Below are 22498 nucleotides of genomic sequence, written 5' to 3'. Positions count from 1 at the left end.
CCTAACTTCAGCCTTCAAGTTTGTTCAACAGCCTACTATGAGGAACTGTATCAAAGGCTTTGCTGAAATTTAAGTAAATTACATCTAGCATATGTCCTCAATCCAGCTCTCTGGTCACCCAATCCTAACAGCTCTTTCTTCAGGTACTCTCCCATTGCATTAAAGTCCGTACGTTTGAAATCTAGGACTTTAAGTAACATGCGGCCGCTCTCCACTTTAGCCGTTATATCAAACCAAACTGTTTGATGATCGCTACTTCCCAGCTGAGCACCCACTCGAACATTAGAGATACTCTCTCCATTTGTTAGGACCAGATCCAATATCGCTTTTTCCCTTGTGGGTTCCATCACCATTTGTCTGAGCAGAGCCTCTTGAAAGGCCACAAGTGATTCCCAGGACGCAAGTTTGAGACCCCTGGTTTTGAACTTGAAAGATATCATCAGCATAAATATAACTGGAAACATTATCTCATTCTTTTACCTTTCAATACTAAAGATTCTGATTGGAGGATTTTGAAAGGTTTGTTCACTACAGTGAGCAACTAAGATGGTTAAAGGGTTGGAAGAGCTGTCGTACAGCGAAAGATTAGAGAAACTGGGCCATTTCTCCTTCAAACAGAGGAGATTAAGAGGGGACATGATCGAAACATTCAAGGTACTGAAGGGGATAGACTTAATAGACAAGGACAGGTTGTTCACCCTCTCCAATGTAGGGAGAACGAGAGGGCACGCTCTAAAGTTGAAAGGGGATAGATTCCATACAAACGTAAGGAAGTTCTTCTTCACCCAGAGAGTGGTGGAGAGCTGGAACGTTCTTCCAGAGTCTGTCATAGGGGGAAAACACCCTCCAGGGATTCAAGGCAAAGCTAGATAAGTTCCTGCTGAACACAGACATATGCAGGTAGGGCTGGTCTCAGTTAGGGCACTGGTCTTTGACCTGAGGGTCACCGCGTGAGCGGACTGCTGGGCATGATGAACCACTGGTCTGACCCAGCAGCAACAATACAGTGGTGCCTCGCATAACGGACGCCTCGCACAGCGAACGCTGCACATAACGAACTTTTTGTCTTGCTCCCTATAACGAACTTCGTTTCACACAACGAAGTCGCCCGAGGGGCCCGGGGGGGGGGCGGAACTACTCTCGCCGAAGCCGGGAACAGCAGCACCCTCCTGTCTGAATGCAGTGTTCCATCATCTCCCTCCACCTTACCTTAGATGCCGAGTTTTCCGGCTTTCTTTTTCGGCCAGCCACACACTTTCAAAGAGCAGCACATGCGCGCATGCTCTGTTGTTCAATCTTCTCCTCTGACGCAACCGGAAACCGGAAGTTGCAGGAGAAGAGAACATTGATCAACTTCAGCAGCTGCGCGTGCACAGCTTTTTGAAAGCGTGCGGCTGGGTGAAAAAGAAAGCTGGCAAACTCTGCATATAAGGTGAGGTGGAGGGAGGGAAATGTAGGGCTGCAGAACGAATTATTTTCTTTTACATGTATTCTTATGGGAAAACAGGGCTGCAGAACGAATTATTTTGTTTTACATGTATTCTTATGGGAAAACGCGTTTCACACAACGAACGTTTCACATAACTTGCTCCTGGAACGGATTAAGTTCGTTGTGTGAGGCACCACTGTACTTATGTTCTTATGTTATGTAGTGAATCTTTGCTACTGTCCGCCCATTTCATTTGCATGAGCAATTTATTTTTTTTTAGAATGATTTGCGTTTTTGAAATCGCTACAACACCTGCGACAGCGCACTGTCGGTATTTAATGCCAATTTTTGAGAATCTGGCCCTTAATGTTTTATTTTATTACCCAGCTGTTCGGTTTTATCTTTCTAACCATAGACTATTATGGGAATCCAAATGATCTGCAGTGGAGTCTGATAACGAAGGAACCATAGTTCATTCTTTCATAACCCTGTGAATTATAACCCGTTCCTAAGTTCCTTGGGATCACATCTGCCGTGTGACAGAAAAGGATTAAATATATCTTAGATGTGCCCAGCTTCACTTAGTAGTTGTAGCTGCCTGTATTCTACACAGGTGTTTCAACCCCTAGCAGCTTTTATGTTTTTTTTTTTGTTTTGTTTTGTTTCGTCACATAAGCTAGAATCTTCTCATTCTGTTTTCTAATTGTGTCCACTTTGAAAGGGGGTTCGATAGAGTTGGATTCAGGATATAACAGAATTATGGTGTTCACTTGTCCTTTACTGTTCTATGGGTTCCAGTATGTAGATTGTGACCGGTCCTGTCCCTGAGTAGGTGGGAAACCGGGCTCAGACCACAGGTAGATTTATTAATGCGTCTTTTATATGGCTGGATGAACAAAAACCCGGAGGACGGATTTCTTAGGAACTGGAACCAGGTTTATTGAAGTTTAAAAAAAAAACAAAAAAAAACTTGTTGGAACATATAGTACGTTCTTCACACTTTCCTCCACCAAGCACAACAGGGGCTTCAGTCCTTGTGCCCTGCCTGGAGCTTCCAGGTCCATAAAATAAAGCAGGTTAACATCTCAAACTTCCCAACAGAAACAAAGCAAAGATTTGGCTTCCAAATTCTCCCACACAAACTGTGTCCAGGGTTAATGAACGTAGCTAAGCCCAACCTGGGCTAACTTTCAGGAGCTTCTTACCCCTCCAAGTCCTCCAGAGGTAAGGTAACTAAACAGTTTCTAACAATTACTTCTCAATTGGCCAGGATTGCCCAGACCCTGCTTCAAACACTGCTAGTGTCCAGGACTTCAATTAGCCTAGACTGGATTATTGAGAAAAGGGCAAGACCTCTCATATCTCACACTCCCCTAAGTTCATGTCTTCCCCGGGCTCACTCTCCCCAGGAAGGCTGTTCATCTCCCAGTCATTAGAGTCATAGCCACGGCTGCTTCTCCACCCCGTGACCCCAGGTGGTTCTTCCCAACCCCCTCCTTGCCTGCATGTAAGCTCCTTGCTAACCTGTCCTCTCCAAGGCCAGTCTTTTGGTCCACCCTCCCAGGGTTTGTCTGGCAAGGCAAGATAGCGTCCAGGGATTTCAATCTCCCGCCTGCTGGGCTGTCTCCTGGATAGCATTCGGGGCTGGGGAACAGGAACTCCTTGGAAGCTGCCCTCCCTGCTGGTGGCTGGCTGATTGTGATTAGCCCCAGCTGAGCTCCCCCACTGACTTACCCTTGTTTGTATTTGAGGCTTTCTGACCTGCCCACCTCGAGTGTTAACCCCACCCCCTCCTGAGTTGGGTTTAGGTTTCAGAGAAAGGAGGAAAGAGTTAGGTTCAAGTGCCCTTCCCCTCTGGCTCTTAGGCTGGGTTACGACCGGGTTTTTCTCTTCCCTTCCTGGCTGTGCCGGCTCCATGCCAGGTTTTCCTGGGACCAGGGCATGATGCATGCTGGGTTTTGTGGTTCTTTTGGCTGGGACAGGGGCTTCCCTGTCACAAGATATAGTGATGCTCCCACTTTTTTCTCTCTTATTTTTTTTATTCCTTAATGAGTCACTTCAGTGGGGTGCTGACATGTAGGGGCATTTCCAGACAACAATTTTTTTTTCTTTTAATTGTAGCATAATAGAACAAGGCATCAGTGGCAACACACAAACAACATTAATAACTGGTGATGCAGCTGTGTTTTCATGGCAGGGGTGATTACAGCATAAAATTCTTAGCTGGAAATATAAATTAGTTATTAGTACAATTTGCATAAAGAGTGAGCACTAATACCTAGGGAGGACCTGACACTTTATTATATTTCTTCTCCTTATGAAATCTCTGAAAGTTAGTTATGATGATGTATTGGTTCAGCTTTGCTAGAAAGACTTTGGAAAGGCACAGAAATATATGATAACTCTTGTGTGGGGTGTCTAGGATGCACTTTATAGTTTCTCTCCAGAAGCAAGTGGTGAAATCAGGAAAAGCAAGTACGGTACTTATCTGCTACTGGACAATTTAAGAACATAAGAATTGCCACTGCTGGCTCAGACCAATGGTCCATCCTGCCCAGCAATCCGCTCACGCGGTGGCCCCAAGGTCAAGACCAGTGCTCCAAATGAGTCCTGTCTCACCAGTTTAGCATGAACTTGTCCAACTTTGTCTTGAAACCCTGTAGGGTGTTTTCCCCTTTAACAGACTCCGGAAGAGCGTTCCAATTTTCTACCACTCTCTAGGTTAAGAAGAATATCCTTATGTTTGTACGGAATCTATCCCCTTTGAACTTTAGAAAGTGTCCTCTCATTATCCCTACCTTGGAGAGGGTGAACAGTCTGTCTTTCTCTACTAAGTCTATTCCCTTCAGTATTTTGAATGTTTCGATCGTGTCCCCTCAGTCTCCTCTTTTTAAGAACAAGAGTTGCCATACTGAGACAGACTGAAGGTTCATCAAACCTAGTATCCTGTTTTCAGCCGTGGCCAGCCCAAGCCACAAATACCTGGCAAGATACCAAAGAGTAAAACAGATTGGAAGATTTAGGTTTTTCACCTTAGATAATCTTTCTTTTAGTCCCTGGAGGATTCAGTATGTTTGGCAATCCCGGGGTTGCAGAAATCCAAACACTTTCACTGGACAAATTTTTCCAAATGTTTTTCTTCCTTAAAACAAACTTGTGATTATGATAGACCCCTTCAAAATAAACACAAATTTAATTTCCCACTGACTGTATCATATAGGAATTTTGAGAAACGCGATAGTATCTTTAATTGACTATAACATGTTTTAATGAACAAAGTTTCTGATACGCTGTGATAGTTTGCTGTGGCTAAAAGTGTTTTCCTGATTATTTTTGTTTGTACTCATTGTCAAGTGCATCTCGTTGCAGTGTCCAACAATTGTCAGCCAGCATTAATGGATTCCAGTTGCCCTGATATGTTTTTTTTCATAGTGACAATGTTCTGGTGAAACCTTTTGCCATGTTCGTTGCCAACTGCACCACTGTAACATTGTCTAAATTTGGCAGGCACACAAATAAATCTGTATAGATTACATATCATTCAGAACGCAGCGGTCTGATTTATTTTTATGTTTAAATCTATTTATTAGTTTTCAAAAACAGCGAGGAAACAAATACTCAGCAACAGTGAATAAGAACAATCACCTCCCATGCCCACCCCCCTACCCCCCTCCCACCCACCCATGGGAACAGTCAATGCCTCCGCTAACATACAGGTAATTAATTGAGCAACCTGCTACGTACAGAGGGTTGTAATGTAGAACAAAAAGGCATCCAGCATGTGAGGTAAGAGGAGCCTGCTTTAGAGTCCATATTAAAATGGCCAAGCGTTCATATCCCGCCAGCTGAATCAATTGAGTCCTCCAATGGGACACAGTTGGAGTGTTGGAAGACAACCAACATTGTAAGATAGTCTTGATGCCCATAACTACAGCTTTCCGAGCAAACGCTGCCATACCCGGACGGACCGGGTGCAAGGACAGCTTCAGCGTAAAGAGAAAAGTGTCCGTAGGAGTCCAAGTGCAAGTCCAAAAAAATGCAAGGTGGCGACACACCCGTGTCCAAAAAGCCCGTATACCCGGACAAAGCCAGAACATATGACCCAGGGATGCTCTAGGTGTTCCACACTTAGGACAATGATCAGTGGTGCAAAGACGAGCATGAAAGGCTCTAACTGGAGCAAAATATGTCCGGACCAGGAATTTGTAGTAACGTTCTCTCTCCACTGCAGACACCAAGCATTTCGGTCCCAATGCAACACTCCGCTTTATCATTTCAGCAGAAATAGGGATATGTAAGTCTTGAGTCCATTTAACAGCTAACGCAGCATAGTCCAAATCACCAGCCAAGTCCTGCAGATTATGATGATAAAATCTTAATGGGATAGGCAATTGTGCAGTAAGACACAGAGCTTCTGAAAGTTGCTCTTGTACAGTCTCAGTCAGCGCAGATCCAGGAAGGGAATGGACATAGTGTTGTAGTTGAATGTAAGGGAACCAGTCTCCAGCACCAAAGGCAGAAGAGTCACATAACTGCTGAAAGGGCTGGATAGAACCATCCTTTTGTAGTACATGGTATAAATAAAAGAGACCCTTTCCAGCCCATCGAGGATGTGACTCCAGTCCCATTCCCGGAAGAAAATCCCCATTACCAGCGATCGGGAGACAAGGGGTCACATCGGGTCTGAGAGCTAATTGAGTACAAAGATATTTCCATGCTTTTCGGATAGGAAAGAGTAAAAAGTCCCCATAGTGAAGTTCCCTTGTAGGTAGACATTGTACATGAATCAGATAGCTAAAATGATATGGAACAAAAGCTGAACATTCAATCTGAGTAGCAGAAAAGCAATCAGTTTCACAAAACCAATCATGCACATGACGAAGTTGACAGGCTACATTAAGGCGACCAATGTGTAGTAACCCCAATCCACCCTGTGTGAGAGGAAGAGATAAAGCATGAAAAGATATGCGGGATCGCTTACCACCCCATAGGTATAAAAGCAAGGAACGTCGGTGTAACCAAAAATGGTTGTGCTGAAGAAAAAGAGGTAACGTTTGAAAAAGATAAAGCCATCGAGGAATGATCACCATGTTATATAGGGCTATCTTACCCATCAATGTCAAAGGATAATGGCGCCAAGCTTTCAAATACTGATCAGTCCTCGACAGCATTGGGATAATGTTAATAGTGTATAGAGTGGACAGATCCCTGGGTATAAGAACACCGAGATATCGAATAGAAGAGGAGGCCCAAACCAAGGGAAAAACCCCCGGCCACGAGTCTCGAACGGAAAGTTGCAGAGGAAGCACCAGGGATTTTTGAGTATTTAGGGTAAGGCCAGAAAAAAGATGAAATTCGTCCAAAAGCTCTAGTGCACGCGGCAACGACCTGTAAGGTTGAGCTAAAGTGAGCAACAAATCATCAGCAAAAGCCAATACACGGAGTTGAGATGAACCTTCCGGTAACCCTACTAGTACATCATCACGCTGAATAGTGCGAAGGAAGGGCTCTAAATAGAGTAGAAAGAGTAAGGGGGATAAAGGGCAACCCTGACGCGTCCCTCGTCCTACCGGAAAGGAACGAGTGAGGCAGCCATTTACTAAAATTGAAGCAGTCGGTTCACAATACAACGCTTGCAGAGAAGTCCAAAACCAACCCCCTATTCCCACATATTCCAGAACCCGAAAGAGGTAATGCCAATTAATCTGATCGAACGCTTTGGCGGCATCCAAACTCGCCAAAATGCCCAAAGTGGATGTAGTTTGAGCTTTGGACGCCGCCAACAATACCCTCCAAACATTCACCACCGAATGCCTTCCCTGAACAAACCCAACCTGTGCAGGAGAAATAACTGTAGGCAACAATGGGGTCAAACGGTTGGCCAGCAAACGGGCTAGTATTTTTAAGTCCACATTGAGGAGAGAGATGGGGCGATAAGACTCTACCTCATCTCTAGCTTTACCCGGTTTGGGAATCAGAGTAATAGTGGCCTGGTTGACATGGATGGGAAAGGAACCCTTCTCCAATGCCACCCCATAGTAGCCCAGAAGAGGTTCACATACCTGTAAAGATAACATTTGATAGAACTCAGTTGTAAACCCATCAGGGCCCGGAGCCGTGCAAGGTCGCAAATTCTTAATCGCCTTCTGGATCTCCGTGCCCTGAATAGGCCGATTTAAAGCCGACTTCTGCAAGGCAGTGAATTTAGGCATGCCAGCATCTTCTAAGTAATCGGTAATATCTGGACCAGTATAGGGGCCAGGGGAAGCATAAAAGTTAGAAAAATGTTGGAAAAACGCATCAGCAATATCCGCAGGCTTAGTATGATAAGAAGCATTAGGCGCCCGTATGCGGGAGATATAACGATTGTCTTGCCAATTTTTGGTCAGGTGAGCCAACAATTTACCCGTTTTATTTCCATAACGATAGAGCCGATATTTCCTATAAAAAAGGGAGCGTTTAATCCGGTCGTGGAGTAAAGCATTAAGTGCCACCTGGGTGGAATGCAGCTCTTCCCGAAGGGCCCGAGTAGGGTGTTGCAAGAATTTATGTTTTATACGGGAATACTGTTTCTCCAAACGTACAATACCATGCGATATTCGTTTACGGCGGGCTGAAACGTAAGATATAATAGCCCCCCGAAGGACCGCTTTTGCCGTATCCCAAAAAAGAGCAGGGGTGGATTGGTGTTGACCATTAGTAAGAAGAAAATCTTCCCAACGGGTCTGCATATACTTCAAAAAGTCAGGGTCGGTGTGTAAATAGGAAGGAAACCGCCATCGGGAGGACCCCATAGGAGGAGAACCCCAAAGCACATCAATCCACAGAGGGCAGTGATCCGAAATTTCCAAAGGCCCTATAGTAGCCTCTGTAATACTGGAAAATAATGATTCAGAAGTCAGGAAGTAATCTATCCGAGAAAAAGACCCGTGCGCCCGAGACTGATGTGTGTAATCTCTCTCAAAGGGGTGAAGGAGCCGCCAGGGGTCAATCAGACCCAGAGATTTGCACAAAAAAGGAATGCCCTTAGTCTGTGTACCCGATGGGGAAGCAGCTGGAGCAGAGCGATCAAGCGAAGCGTCCATTACTTGATTCAGATCTCCTGCCACTATCAAGGGGTAAGAAGTATCCAATAGACCTAAAGTTATCAAAGAATCAAAATAAGTCTGTGAGTATGAATTAGGCCCATATGTTATCAAGAGTCTAAAATCGGAACCCTGTAGGGAAACATGTAAGAGTAAGTTGCGACCCTGCGGATCCTGGTGACATACAGTGACAGCACACTTCAACCCTTTACGAACCAGTAAACAAACCCCAGCCCGCTTCCCCCCAGAGGACGCATAAAACACTGAGCCCACCCATCCCCTCTGCAGCTTCTTGTGTTCCTCATCGGTCAATTTAGTTTCTTGAAGGCAGGCCAAATCAGCTTGATGGTGTTTTAACTGTCGCAGTAACTTGGAACGCTTCACCGGTGATGTAATACCAGAAACGTTCCAAGAAAGAATACGAAGTGTGCTGTCACCCAGGAGGCTCGAACAAACAGTGCAAACAACACAGTATTAGTGAAGTCCGCACCCAGGTGCCCAGCCTCACCCAAGTGCATGTCGTATAATACCCAACTTGTGGAGCAGAAGAAAAAATACAAAAATGCAGTGGAAACCACAATAATCCCAGTAACCAAAAAAATAAAGCAAAAGACTGTTCCCAACCCACCCCCCAACCCCCATCCCAGTCCCCAAAAAACTCAGAAAGCATATCCCCGAAGGAATATGAAGGAGGTCCGTGAAGACACCTCACGGGACCCCAATCCTCCTAACAATATAAAACGAAATATAGTGAGCTTAAACACCAACATCAATTCAAAATATCAATACAGGAGAAATGTATACAGCAATCTAACTGGGCAACAGACCCTAGCTAAGTCTAGCACAGTCAGGGAGGGTCCTTAGAAGAGCCAAGGTGTACATTGATGAAATCCTGTGCCTCCGTGGCTACCGAAAAAGAGTGCCATATGCCGTTATGCTGAATCTTCAATAAAGCTGGATATACAAATAAGAACCGATGATGAAGTTCCACCAGCCTGGTGCAAAGTGGGTAGAAAGCTTTGCGTCGGTTAGTAAGTGCCATGGAGTAGTCTTGACTGAGACGAATAACAGAATCCCTCAATTTCAAGGGCTCTTTCAAAAGCCGGTATTGACGAAGAATGTCCTGCTTGTATCTGTAATTTGAGAATTTGGCAATCACCACACGGGGTCTAGCGTCGCGACCAGGCCGCACTCCCAGGCGATGGGCCCTTTCCAGACAGAGCGAGCCTGAGGTCAGGGTATCAGGAAATTCCAGCTCAAGCCAGTCCTCCAGTTCCTTAAGCAAGCGAGCATCTGGAATAGTCTCAGGAACGCCCAAGAATCGCAAATTGCTGCGGCGAGACCGATTTTCAAGATCATCAAGCTTGTCAGCCTGCTGTTGCACTGTTTCTTGCAAGGCCGCAATGTCCATTTCATGTGAGTTAACAGTATCTTCAGCGTTGGAGACCCGTTGTTCTAATTCAGTAGTTCTGGTTGCAGTTTCAGTCAGTAAATGTTCTAGTTTTGATATATGTGAGGTGAGAGTGTCAATGTGTGGTCCCAGCACCTGAGCAATGGCGCCTTTTAAATCGGCTAACGCTGTGTCTGTGAATTCAGACACAGCCGTACCTGTGGCAGCCGCCATTTTCGAGTCCCGAGGCTTCGAGGAGGGGCGGTCGGAGGCAGCGGTTTTCTTTCGGGCTGACTCTTGAGAACGGGTCACGTATTTCTCCATACGTGCCCGCGCAGTGCCGCCGCCGAAATTTCACTTTTTTTTTCGCCGATTCGGCTAGTTACAGCCGCGTGTGGAGGAGCGGGGTCCCGGAGCCGAGAGAGAGCGTGTCTCTATCGGCGCATAGCGTCACGTGACTCCCTGATTTATTTTTAATTAAAAAAATTTTGACCATTGTACTCCTTTTTTCCGCGAATTCCACTGGTCAAGTTTAAGTTTGGCTGCATTTGTTATAAGACTTTAGCTGACTTGATACTTAATTATCTTGTAGATTCATTTCTATTCACCAAAAGTAAACATTCCAGATGCTCACATGCACTATTCACTTTCCATCTGTCAAAGGGCAAATTTAAAAAATATCATAGTCTTTTGTCGTATCAGGCAACAACCTGGGATAAGGATTTAAATCTCGTAATCGCACCTTCTCGTACTTATCAACTATTTAGGAGACATTTAAAAACATATCTGTTAATTAAATACTTGGGGAACTAAAACTTTCCCATTTCATTGTAATTAGTGCTGCCCAATTTCCGATTCGAATTGATTTACTTTGGATGAATCAATTCAAATCGAATTGTATATAAAAAGAAATCAGCTACCGATTCAGTGACCAATCCTCCTCTCTGGTCTACTAAAGCTCTTGCTTTTGGGGGCGAGGGGGGAGGGTCAGTCAGAAAGTGCTGCAGCATCTCTCACCTGTGGCTACCTTCTGAAACTGGAAGTGTGAGTAAACAGAAATAAAAGAAAAAGAAAATAGGATACCATTTTAATAATAATAATAATAATAATAATAACTTTATTTTATATACCGCAGTACCACAAACAGTTCAGAGCGGTTTACAGTGTAAGAGACTGTACATTTACAGCAAAGATACAATGAGGACTGTACATATTTAGTAAAAGGTGTTTATACAACGAAGAACAATGTAGATTTAACATGCAGGAGACATATAGTATCCTGACTTAAGAGATAAGTTTCTGCTCAATTCCTAAAACTCAGCAAGTGCAGCCTAAAGCCTGTGGTACTGCTCCTATAAGGCCTCAGTACACGGCGCGCTCTTTCCATTAGTTACATGCGATAGGGGCTTGCGGCTCATTTTACTGCAGAACAATATTTTCTGAGGCCGCTGCTACCCATGTTGGACTTGTGGTTGCTTTTCACGAAGACATCCCAAACAGATTAGAGTTCAAATCCAACCTCCATATCACAAAGTGCAGGTGCAAGTGCAAACGTGCTGTCAGTAAACAGTATAATGAGTTAGATAATCAAAAAAGTCTCAAACCAAGAGGACAGCTATATTTATATATCATTGCATGATTTTTTGTGTGGCCTTTTCCAGCCTGGTTTGATAGTGCCTGTTATATTTTATATGTTGTTATATCTTGTCTGGTTTGTTTGCTTTGTTTATAGTGTTTGTATGGTGGTCTGTATATGCTATTCTATGAAAATTTTGTGACATTTTTGCAAATTTTTAATTAATAAATATGTACAATATTTCTAATTTTGCAATTTGAGTACATTGCTCTGATATTATAGTATTTTTCTGTGGTATATACTCTTTAGGGATTTCTTTTTCTCATCTTTGAGATTTACTTTTGAATCCTGTTGTTTATGGGTTGTAGCTCTCTGTTTTATTTATTGTTGCTCAGAAGCAACATGTGTTTCTATGACTCTTATGGGAGATCCGCATCTCCAAATGCCTGTTACTTGGCACTGTTGCAGTCGTTCAACATCAACACACACAAAACTTTGCCATAAAACATAAAATTCAACCAACATTCTCAAAATCTCGTCTTCTATGGTGACAATATATTAAGGCAGTTAGAATTGAATTAAATTAGCCTCAACAAAAATTTGAATAGACTACGATGGGAGTTCATGGCCGCCATTTCTTTTGAGTGATCTGCACAGGGCAGGAGCGTAGGAAGATTGCTTCTGTCCACGAAAGCCCGCTAGACCACCAGGTATAGTTCTGGGGAGTCTCAGAGGGCTTAAGATGAGGTCTGGGATTCCGGGGAAAGGCGGAGGGTGGGTCAGAACCGGCCTGAATATTATTTGTGGTTTTTTAATATTCGCAGGCCGGCTCTGCCCCTAACCCCCGCGAATATTGAGGGAGAAGTGTAATACTAATTCTTTGTTATAAAACACTGCTATTGTATCTATAACTAGTTCAGAACGCAGCAGTGAGACTCATATATACAGACTATGGAAATCTGAACACCTACATCCCTATTATATGAAACCACATTGGCTGACCATAACTGCAAGGATCAAGTTTAAATTAGTCATCACTGCTTTAAGATCCTGACAGGGAATACTGCTGACTACCTAACGGTGTTGACCACCCTACTCCAAGGTACCTCCAAGAAATATTCCACCAGAAATCTTTTCCACTTAAAATTCTCAGCATGCAACAATATAAAGTCTACCAAGCAAATTACCTTATCCATCTAATATCAATTAGATATCTTGTTTGTCTGTCTTGAGCCAGCGATGACCTACTTGAACTTATTTGTAACTAGGGCCTAATTGTATTAATAACTGTACTGATTTCCTATACTAGTAACTCTATTGAATGTCCATGTCAAATTGTCCATTGCAACTTCCTGAGTAACTAACCCAAACTCTTGTAATGTAATCCGACCTTGAACTTAATAGGTAAAGGCAGAATAGAAAACCTGATTGCCATAACATTGCTATTGAGATAGATATGTAGGAAGGCACTGCTTGCCCTGGGGATTGGTAGCATGGAATGTTGCTTCTGTTTGGGTTTTTGGCAGACACATAGGACCTCGATTGGCCATTATTGGAAACATGGTATTGGACTAGATGAATCATTGGGCTAATCTAGTATGGCTATCTTATGTTGAGAATAGCCCATGATTGTGTGCATCACATGACTTAAGTGTTGAGACAAAAGCAAAAGAGAGTGTGACTTGGACAATGAGCCTCCAATGAAGAAGGACAAGGCACTACTCGAAAGGGTCTAGAGAAGAGTGACTAAGATGGTTAAGGGGCTGGAGGAGCTGCCATACAGCGAAAGATTAGAGAAACTGGGCCTCTTCTCTCTCGAACAGAGGAGATTGAGAGGGGACATGATCGAAACATTCAAGGTACTGAAGGGGATAGACTTAGTAGATAAGGACAGGTTGTTCACCCTTTTCAAAGTAGAGAGAACGAGAGGGCACTCTCTAAAGTCGAAAGGGGATAGATTCCATACAAACGTAAGGAAGTTCTTCTTCACCCAGAGAGTGGTAGAAAGCTGGAACGCTCTTCCAGAGGCTGTTATAGGGGAAAACACCCTCCAAGGATTCAAGACAAAGTTAGACAAGTTTCTGTTGAACAAGAACGTGCGCTGGTAGGGCTAGTCTCGGTTAGGGTGCAGGTCTTTGACCAGAGGGCCACCGCGTGAACGGACTGCTGGGCATGATGGACCACTGGTCTGACTCAGCAGTGGCAATTCTTATGTTCTTATGAAGAGCAAATAAAACAACCAGTTTATTTTGTGCAGCCAACAAAAGTTCAAACCTTACATGGCACCATGTTTCGGCATCACATACACCTGCCTCAGGAGTTACATGCACTCTAAAATAATAAAAAAACAAACAATACATAAACAGGCTTCCCCAGGAAAATAAATAGCCAACCAAGATTAAATAAGATTAACAGAATATTGATTAATGTTTTTAGATCCACAAGTTCGATTTGATTTCTTGTTTTTATTGGTGTTTGGTTTGAACTCTTACCCAGGTCAGTTGGTTGTCATTCTGTTAATCTTATTTAACATTGTTTGACTTTATTGTCACATTTATTATTTTTCATTTATTTTTCAGTGATTTATTTTAATTTTCCTGTGGAAGCATGTTTATGGTATTGCTTATATTTGATCATGTGTTTTTTAAATTTATTTTTAGAGTGCATGTGACCCCTGAGGCAGGTGCGTGTGATGCCAAAACATGGCACCATGTCCGGTCTGAACTTTTGTGGACTTTACATAATAAACTTCTTCTGGCTCTTTATTGGAGGTCCATTGTCCAGTCCACTCTGTTTGGGTGGTTTTTGAGAGAGCAATGTTGTGTAAGAAGAAAATTGTGCTGGGAGTGGTGTGGATTAGCAAGAGAGGGAAGTGAGGTAGGAGAGACAAGCTGGGGAGAAAGCTGGAGATTGGGTAAGGTGATGGGTGGATAGGGAGATAGGTAGTGTGTTATAGTGGTTTAGGGGATGTTCATGGGGAGGAGAATGGTGCGAGGTGGGTAGGTGTGTGTTGGAGGAATGATAATTTGCCTGTGTGGATTTCAACAATTTTCATGTAGCAATTTTTGCAGCCCAAGAGGATTCGAAGGGAACAGGGACTTTTTGAACTGCTGCTGTTTGTTTCAACAACAATGAATGCGGCTGTGTTGCCTAAAGTATTGACAGCTGCAGGAAGCTGGCACGGCCTTCAGCTAGAGCATTGCTGAAATAAAATTGCTGATGACCTGAAGCCCCAGCTGTGGTAAAGGAAACATGTACCAAAAAATAAAAAAAATGTTTTATCTTTGAATGGGAGCTTCTGATTTTTGCAGTTTTAAATTGCCACCCAGGGACTAATATATTGTGTTGGTCAATGTAATATGCACAATTCTGAAATACTTTGTGAAGAATTTCACCAGGAATAAAGTACAGTGGTATCTCGGTTTACGAGTGCACCGGTTTGCGAGTGTTTTGCAAGACGAGCAAAACATTTGCAAAATCGGTGCCTCGGAAACCGAGCATGGCTCGATTTACAAGCACCCCCCCCCCCCCCGCAATCCGGCACCCCCCGCCATGATCCGACCCCCCCCCCCCGACACAATTGGGCACCCCCCGCCGCTTCTTACCCTCATCTGGGCACTCTTGAAGATCGGCCTCCTCGTCTGCTGGGCCTTGAGCATCTGAGCAGACGAGGAGGCCGATCTTCAAGAGTGCCCAGATGAGGGTAAGAAGCGGTGGGGGGGTGCCCAATTGTGTCGGGGGGGGATGTCGGATCGTGGCAGGGGGGTTGGATCGTGGCGGGGGTGCCGGTTCGAGGCAGGGGGGGGTGCCGGATCGCAGGGGGGGTGCCTGATCGCAGGGGGCCTTCGAGGGGAGCAATGCTGGTTCTCGGGGGGAGGGGGGAATGCATCAAAGCGAGTTTCCATTATTTCCTATGGGGAAACTCGCTTTGATAAACGAGCATTTTGGATTACAAGCATGCTCCTGTAACGGATTATACTCGTAATCCAAGGTACTACTGTACATGAAAATCTAGCATTATATTATTGTGTCTATTAATATGGGAGCTTCTCAGACTTAGTTTAGTCTCTATAGCAATGAAACATCTTATCAACTTCATTGTTGGGGAAATACGTACAACGATGTGGAATTAGTCCAGTTGCATCATGGGGAAGGCACTGATGATCATCTTGTCAGTTTCCCTCTGTTCCGTCATAGATTCTTGGCATAGAGTGACATTAATTGGAAAGTGTGTAGATGATTATTCCTGGGAGAATTCTGTACAAACTATAAATTCTGCACATGGTGTTTTTAAAATCCTGTCTAATCCTGCATGTGATAATTTTCAAAATAACACAATATAATTGCTGTGTCTTAAGAATAATAAATAATAGAGTTAGAAATTATTTAAAGATCAGAAGGCCTTGCTCTTGCTTCCACCACTTCGCCCTTTTCATCAGCACTTTCCTCCGCTCCAGGCTCAACTCCTGCTTCCCCTTCCCTCGCATGCAAGCATAACCCTCAGCACCCCATAGCTTCTCTATTACAGATATAGAGCGCCTTTTTACTAAGCTATATTAGGTGTTGGTGCCTGCGGTAGGTGACAAATGTCCATGCACCAGCCGTGCACTAAAAAATTAATTGTTTTTGTTTGAGGGGCCATATCTGGGGGCAGAGAATAGGCATTCTTGCTTCAATCAGATAGAAACATAGAAGATGACGGCAGAAAAGGGCTACAGCCCAACAAGTCTTCCCACTCTGCTTACCCACCCCCTGTCTATGCCCTAATGACCCAATTTCCTTATCTTGACCCTCGTAGGGATCCCACATGGGTATCCCATTTATTCTTAAAGTCTGGCACGCTGTCTGCCTTGATCACCTGCACTGGAAGCTTGTTCCAATGATCAACCACTCTCTCTGAAGAAATACTTTCTGGTGTCGCCATGAAATTTTCCGCCCCTGAGTTTGAGCGGGTGCCCTCTTGTGGCCGAGGGTCCCTTGAGAAAGAAAATATCATCTTCCACTTCGTGAGGTACTTAAATGTTTCGATCATGTCTCCCCTCTCCCTACGTTCCTCGAGAGTGTAGAGCTGCAATTTGTTCAGTCTCTCTTCATACGAGAGACCCTTGAGCCCCGAGATCATCCTGGTGGCCGTCCGCTGAAATGATTCAATTCTGCGCACATCTTTACTGTAATGTGGCCTCCAGAATTGCACACAGTACTCCAGATGAGGTCTCACCATGGCCCTGTACAACGGCATTATGACTTCAGGCTTTCGGCTGACGAAAATGGGAGCCCGAGATCGTGTGTTGACGGGCGTAAAGTAACACGGGGCTGGTAGAGCCCTCGTGTTGCCCATCGGCTGGGGGTAGGCAGGTTAGAATAGTCGGGGGAAGGGCATAAGGGGACAGGTAGGGATTGGCTGGAGAGCCTGTCAATTGAAGAAAAGTTTAAATTCATTGGTGGAGTGGCGCGGGGCAAGGGGTTAAAGCCGGCACCTTGGAGGACTCGACTCCTCCTGAGGTCCTCCAGGGCGGTTTTTCTCGCCCTCCCGCCCTTTGCTGGGTGTGTCTGTTGTAGTTTGGGAGGCGGATTCCCGAGCTACAGGGTCAGGAGGCTCATCAGGTGATGAGCGTTGGGACGGCAGGGAGCCGTACCCGGTGGGTCAGGTGACCCGGGAAAAAGGGGCATGAGGGACATGCCACCCCTCTGATTCTTGCTGTAGTGGCGGGGTTGAGGGAATAAGAAATTAAGACACTCGGTAGCTCGGGGTCTGGTTTATACAATGTTCATTATGTTAATGAAGCTAAGATTTGTTATGTGTTTGGTTAATAAACTGAGCTGCGGCTAATTATACCAACATAAAGACTCATTAGTGTTTTTTGAGTATTAAGAGGATGGGTAAAGAAGAGGCAGGTGGTTATGTGTATATATGTATATATGTGTGGGCAGACAACGGGGTCTATCCAGATCCCGCTGTTACTTCTATTGAAACAACCCAATATCTGCCTTTCCTTAGATGAAGCCTTCTCCACTTGATTGGCAGTTTTCATGTCTGCACTGATGATTACTCCTAAATCTCGTTCTGCTGAAGTCCTAGTTAAAGTTTCTCCGTTCAAGAAGTACGTCCTGCATGGTTAGTCCAGGATTACTGCATGAGCCCTTAACTGTCAACAAAATAGGCGTCGGTAAGTGCTCTCGCAGTAATATTTTTTTATGGCTGCATGTTAATAGCAGTTAGTACAAACGGTGGAAAAGCCATTTTACTTGCTGCACCCAACCCTGCCTTAGCAATATGGGGTCCTTTTACTAAGCTATGCATACTCCAGCTTAAAATGGCTTACTGTGGGACATGCTTGGGCATCCGGTAGTAACTTCCTGATCTGCATGTGCAACCTGCATACTAAAAAAAAATTAGTTGTTTTATCACTGAGGCTGTGCGTCTGGGAGAGGAGAGCAGGTGTTTCTGCACTGATCTGTTAGCGCAGTTACATTACCGTGTGCTAAATGGTTAGTTCAGGATTACTGTGTGAACCATTACTACCTAAAAAATAAGTGTTAGTAACTGCTAATGCCATAGGGCTCCTTTTACTAAATTGTGTCAAATTTTTAGTGCGGGCCAGCGAGGTAGCTGGTTTTAAGAAAGGTTTGGACAATTTCCTGGAGGAAAAGTCCATAGTCTGTTGTTGAGAGACATGGGGACAGCCACTGCTTGTTCTGGATCGGTAGCATGGAATGTTGCTTCTCCTAGGGTTTTGGCTAGGTACTAGGGACCTGAATTGGCCACTGTGAGAATGGGCTACTGGGCTTGATGGACCATTGGTCTGACCCAATAAAGCTATTCTTATGTTCTTATTCTCCGATGCTCATAGAATTCCTATGAGCGTTGGAGCATTTACCTCGCCAACCTGCACTAAAATCCTCTAGTGCCGTTTAGTAAGATCCAGTGATAATTTTTTTTTTTTTTAAATGGCCCAGTACCAACAGCAACAATTAATAGGAAAAATGGCCATTTTACTGGTACAGTAAAAGCCTTAATGGGCAAGAAAAATGTGCATAAAAGTGCACTAAGGCCACTTTATACTACATCTTAGTGCTTTCAAAGGACCCTATAGGTACATGACTTTTTGTTTTTTGCGAAATACATTTTAAGGCTGCAAGTCGTTCAATTTTTTAGTTGCATTTAGCCATACTCATTTCTTACTCTCCTTGAAAATGACAAGATATCTTATTGTAATACAGTCTTGATAATTCTTTTGTAATCCGCCTTGAACCGCAAGGTAATGACGGAATAGAAATCCCTAATGTAATATAATGTTTATACAATGTCTGTGGTGATATGCAATTTTTTTGGAATTTTCTTTTTTTCAGTCGAAAGAGATGTTTGTTGTAAAATGAGATTTTTGCAGTGAATAATTTTATTTTTTTTTTTTTTTGGGGGGGGGGAGTTTTAGAATAATGGCCCTAAGAATAGTATGTGGCTTATATCTTAACATGATTCTGGTTACCCTTATACAGTGGAAATTTACTTTGCTTACCTCTATCTTCCCTGAAATCAATTTAAAAAAAAAAGAAATATGTCTATGCCTGTATTACAAATGAAAGCATACCTTGCTTGTCTCTGGCAAACCTGTCTGAAGTACAGTATTAAATAATTCCCCCTTTACTTGGTTACCTTGGAATGGAAATTTACTGCCTCAGTCAGCCCTGACTTCCGCATACTGCTGACAGCATTCTGGCTAGGTACCTCTTTGAGTATATTCTCGGCCTTTGTTTCTGAGTTCACATCTTGTGTTGAAGGCTTATTTTATGAACTTCTGGTAAGTGGATAATTTTTTTTTTTCCCTCTTAGGTATTTAGTAAACTTAAGCTAAGTATTTTACAGCAGCTGCTTTTGTGTATCTGGATAAAGTTTCCAAATGCCATGTTGCAAAAGCAAGGTAAATTAAAGGAAACAAAGCCAAGTACAAAGAGGTTTTTTTTTTAAAATCATAGACTTAACAATAGGAAAAATATTTCAATACATCTCACCTCGAATTTCTAGATTAAAGGGAATATAAACGTGAAAAAGAAAATAGCTAGGTGTAGGTTAAGAACTTGGAGTTAATTTTGCTATTTTCCTTTATTTCTCCTTGCAGGGTTTTTGTTTTGATTGATGTAATTTTGTTTAGAAATGCAAGAACCTTTAAGCAAATATAATTTACTTGTAGGCTTTAGATGTATGTTCTCAATGCATTTTCTGTTGTGCAAGAATTTGTGTGTTTGGGGGTGGGGGGGTTGTGTTTGTCCAGCTCAGAGAAAGAACATTAGGTTGTATTTATTCTTTGCCAGTCTTACTAAACCCCTCCCCCACTTTTTTTTACAAAATTGCAGAAGTTTTTTTAGTTCCAATCTTTTTTATTGAAAATTAACATAAGAAAGAGAAACATTCAATAACAACAACAGTTCACAAAAGTTTGTAGTGCAATGTAGAGCTCATATAATATAAAAAATAAATAAATAAATAAATTAAAAATAAAGCAATTATAAAGTGAGCAAGTAAACGTCAATGGGGGGTCCAAAGGGATTGAACGGACATCTTCTGATGATATTGTAATTTTTCTGCTGCATGTTGTTCAAAATGTTTATATAAGCATAGGGAATTCCACCAGAAGGTAAAGTTCAACCTAGACGCCGATTTCCAATTCTGAAGAACCTGTTGGATGCCTACTGAGATCATGATATCAATCAAGTTGCTTTCACATACACAGAATTTAAAGCATGGATGTAGAGAACGCATTATGATATTGTCGAAGGAAAGATCTGCAGTACAAGCAGTTATCTCGCAAGACCAAATTTGGACCCAAAATGGTTGAATCTTAGGACAGGAAAAGAGCATATGCTTAAGCATTCCTTGAGATGCCATACAATGCCAGCAATTATCACCAGAAGAGAGGTTTGCTTTTTTCATTTTATATGGAGTCCAAACTGCTCTCCACATTACAAATAGTAAAGATTGAGACATACTAGCTGATAACAAGGATCTATTAGTTTTAGACCATAATTTACACCAATCTTTATCTGACAGATGCCCACTGAGGTCATTGGACCATTTAGTAGCTATATCCGAGGAGGGGGTATAACAGGATTCTCTTAATATCTTATAATAAAATGACATAGCAGAAGAGGTTTTTAACGCCAGCTATGTGCTGTTCTGACAGTCGTAGAGTTCCTATGAGCATCGGAGCAGAGCGTTCAGTGTGCCAGCCAGCACTAAAAACCTCGTGCATGGTTTTGTAAAAGGGAGGGGTGGGATAAATGTTTGTGGCATCATCTTTATAATATTAAGGTGAATTAATAATTTGCTGCTATTTGGAATATTATTGAGCACACAAAGGAAAAAAAAATACCCTATGTACTCGAATATAAACTGAAGTATCCCTTTTTCCCTCCAAAAAGAGGGAAAAAAAGGTTGACTCGGATATAAACCAAGGTTAGAAATTTGGGTTATCGTGGTGAGCCAGTCTATAAATAAAGATTGTTCACCCTCCCTCCCCATCAGCTATCTTGTAAGTCACTAAACATAATACAAATATCTGTGATGAATATATCACAACAAGGCCCCTACATAGGAAAGCACAACTACAAGCAACCACAAACTTAAATAGATGCAGACAAAAATCAAACTTAAACCTCAAGATTGATAAGATGCAGTTCAACACCAGAGAAAGAGAAACAGCACTCTACACTTTGGAATATAAAAAGAAAGCCATGCAAATTTACAGTAAAACTACATTTCTGTTCATGTACCTTTCATGTTTATCCCAGTTTCCAGTTTCTGCTTTCTTCTGTCTTAATTTTTTTTTCCAGGATTTGCAGTCTAAATCTACCTTTTTTTCTCTTTCCTGTCTTCACTTCCTCTGCTACATCCATCTTTTCTTTTCAGTTTTCCTCCATTGATTTTCCTGCATCTTTATCTGCTTCTATTTACAGCTTTCCATCTCACTCAACCTATTATTCTCCAGTTTTTGTTTTTTTTGCGAACTCTTCCCTCTCTCCCTCCTTCCAGCATCTTCTATTTCCCCCTTTATTTTCACTCTTCTAACCTGTATCTACTATCTTGCCCCTCCATCCAGCATATCCTCTCCCCTCTTTCCTCCAACACCTCATATCACTCTCTCTCTCTCTTTTTTTTTTTTTTTTTTTTTAAATACCTCCTCATCACCTTTTATCATTTTCTTCTTCCAACACTACCTGGAGCTGTGGGAATGGAGTTGCGGGGCAGGCAGCTGATTCCTCCTGGTGGCCCTCCATGATGTTGGCCAGCCAATGGGAGGAGGGGAGAGTGTGGAGTCAGTGGCACATCCGGATTGCAAGCAGCCCTGCCTTTACTCTTGATCCTGCTAAACTGTCTGGCAATAATGAAGCCAGACGCCACGGGGGCCTTTCCTTTTGCTAAATCACCATAGGTTCTGCTGGTCTCGATCCTCCCTCCCCCCCTTCTGAAGTTATGTCCTGATTTTGAGAGGCAGGATCAAGACCGGCAGAGCCTATAGGAAGCGATGAAACTAACCTTTAACAAAGGCCAACAAAAAAATATTTTGTTTTTTCATGGTGCCTTGGGTTTCTTGACCTGTTCCTGGGGTTATTTGAGGTGATTCAGAAAATTACATTGGATAGACCGCATCAGCTCTAGCTTCTTAGATATGGTGGCTACACAAAGTATCTTTGTTTTTATGCCGTTGGGATAGTAGAGCCAAGCATGAACATTGGGCAAAAAAAGATTGGTCTCTGAGGGAATATATGGTGGTTGGAGGACAAAATGTAATCAATGAACCTTTGGTAGCACGAGAGAGAATCGTACTTCCACCACTACATATAAAGCTAGGCTTGATGCAACAATTTGTAAAGGCTTTCAATAAAGACAGTTCACACATATGTTACCTGGACTTACCATGAGAAAACTGAAGGCAGGAATTTTCGATGGTCCACAGATCAGACAACTTATAAATGACCTGCATTTCATAGAATCAATGAATGAAATCGAATCATGTGCCTGG

The 22498-nt window shown here is 43.0% G+C and overlaps 1 protein-coding gene across 3 annotated transcripts in view; it reads left to right on the top strand.

The window, feature by feature from the left end:
• NEDD4L (NEDD4 like E3 ubiquitin protein ligase) overlaps window positions 1–22498 on the top strand; it is a 656466-nt gene that overhangs the window by 121029 nt on the left and 512939 nt on the right. The window lies entirely within an intron of this gene.

This window comes from Geotrypetes seraphini, chromosome 1, assembly GCF_902459505.1.
Source record: "Geotrypetes seraphini chromosome 1, aGeoSer1.1, whole genome shotgun sequence".
Lineage (NCBI taxonomy): Eukaryota > Metazoa > Chordata > Amphibia > Gymnophiona > Dermophiidae > Geotrypetes > Geotrypetes seraphini.
Note: the sequence above shows the minus strand (reverse complement) of the source record. Positions and strands in the feature narration are given on the sequence as shown.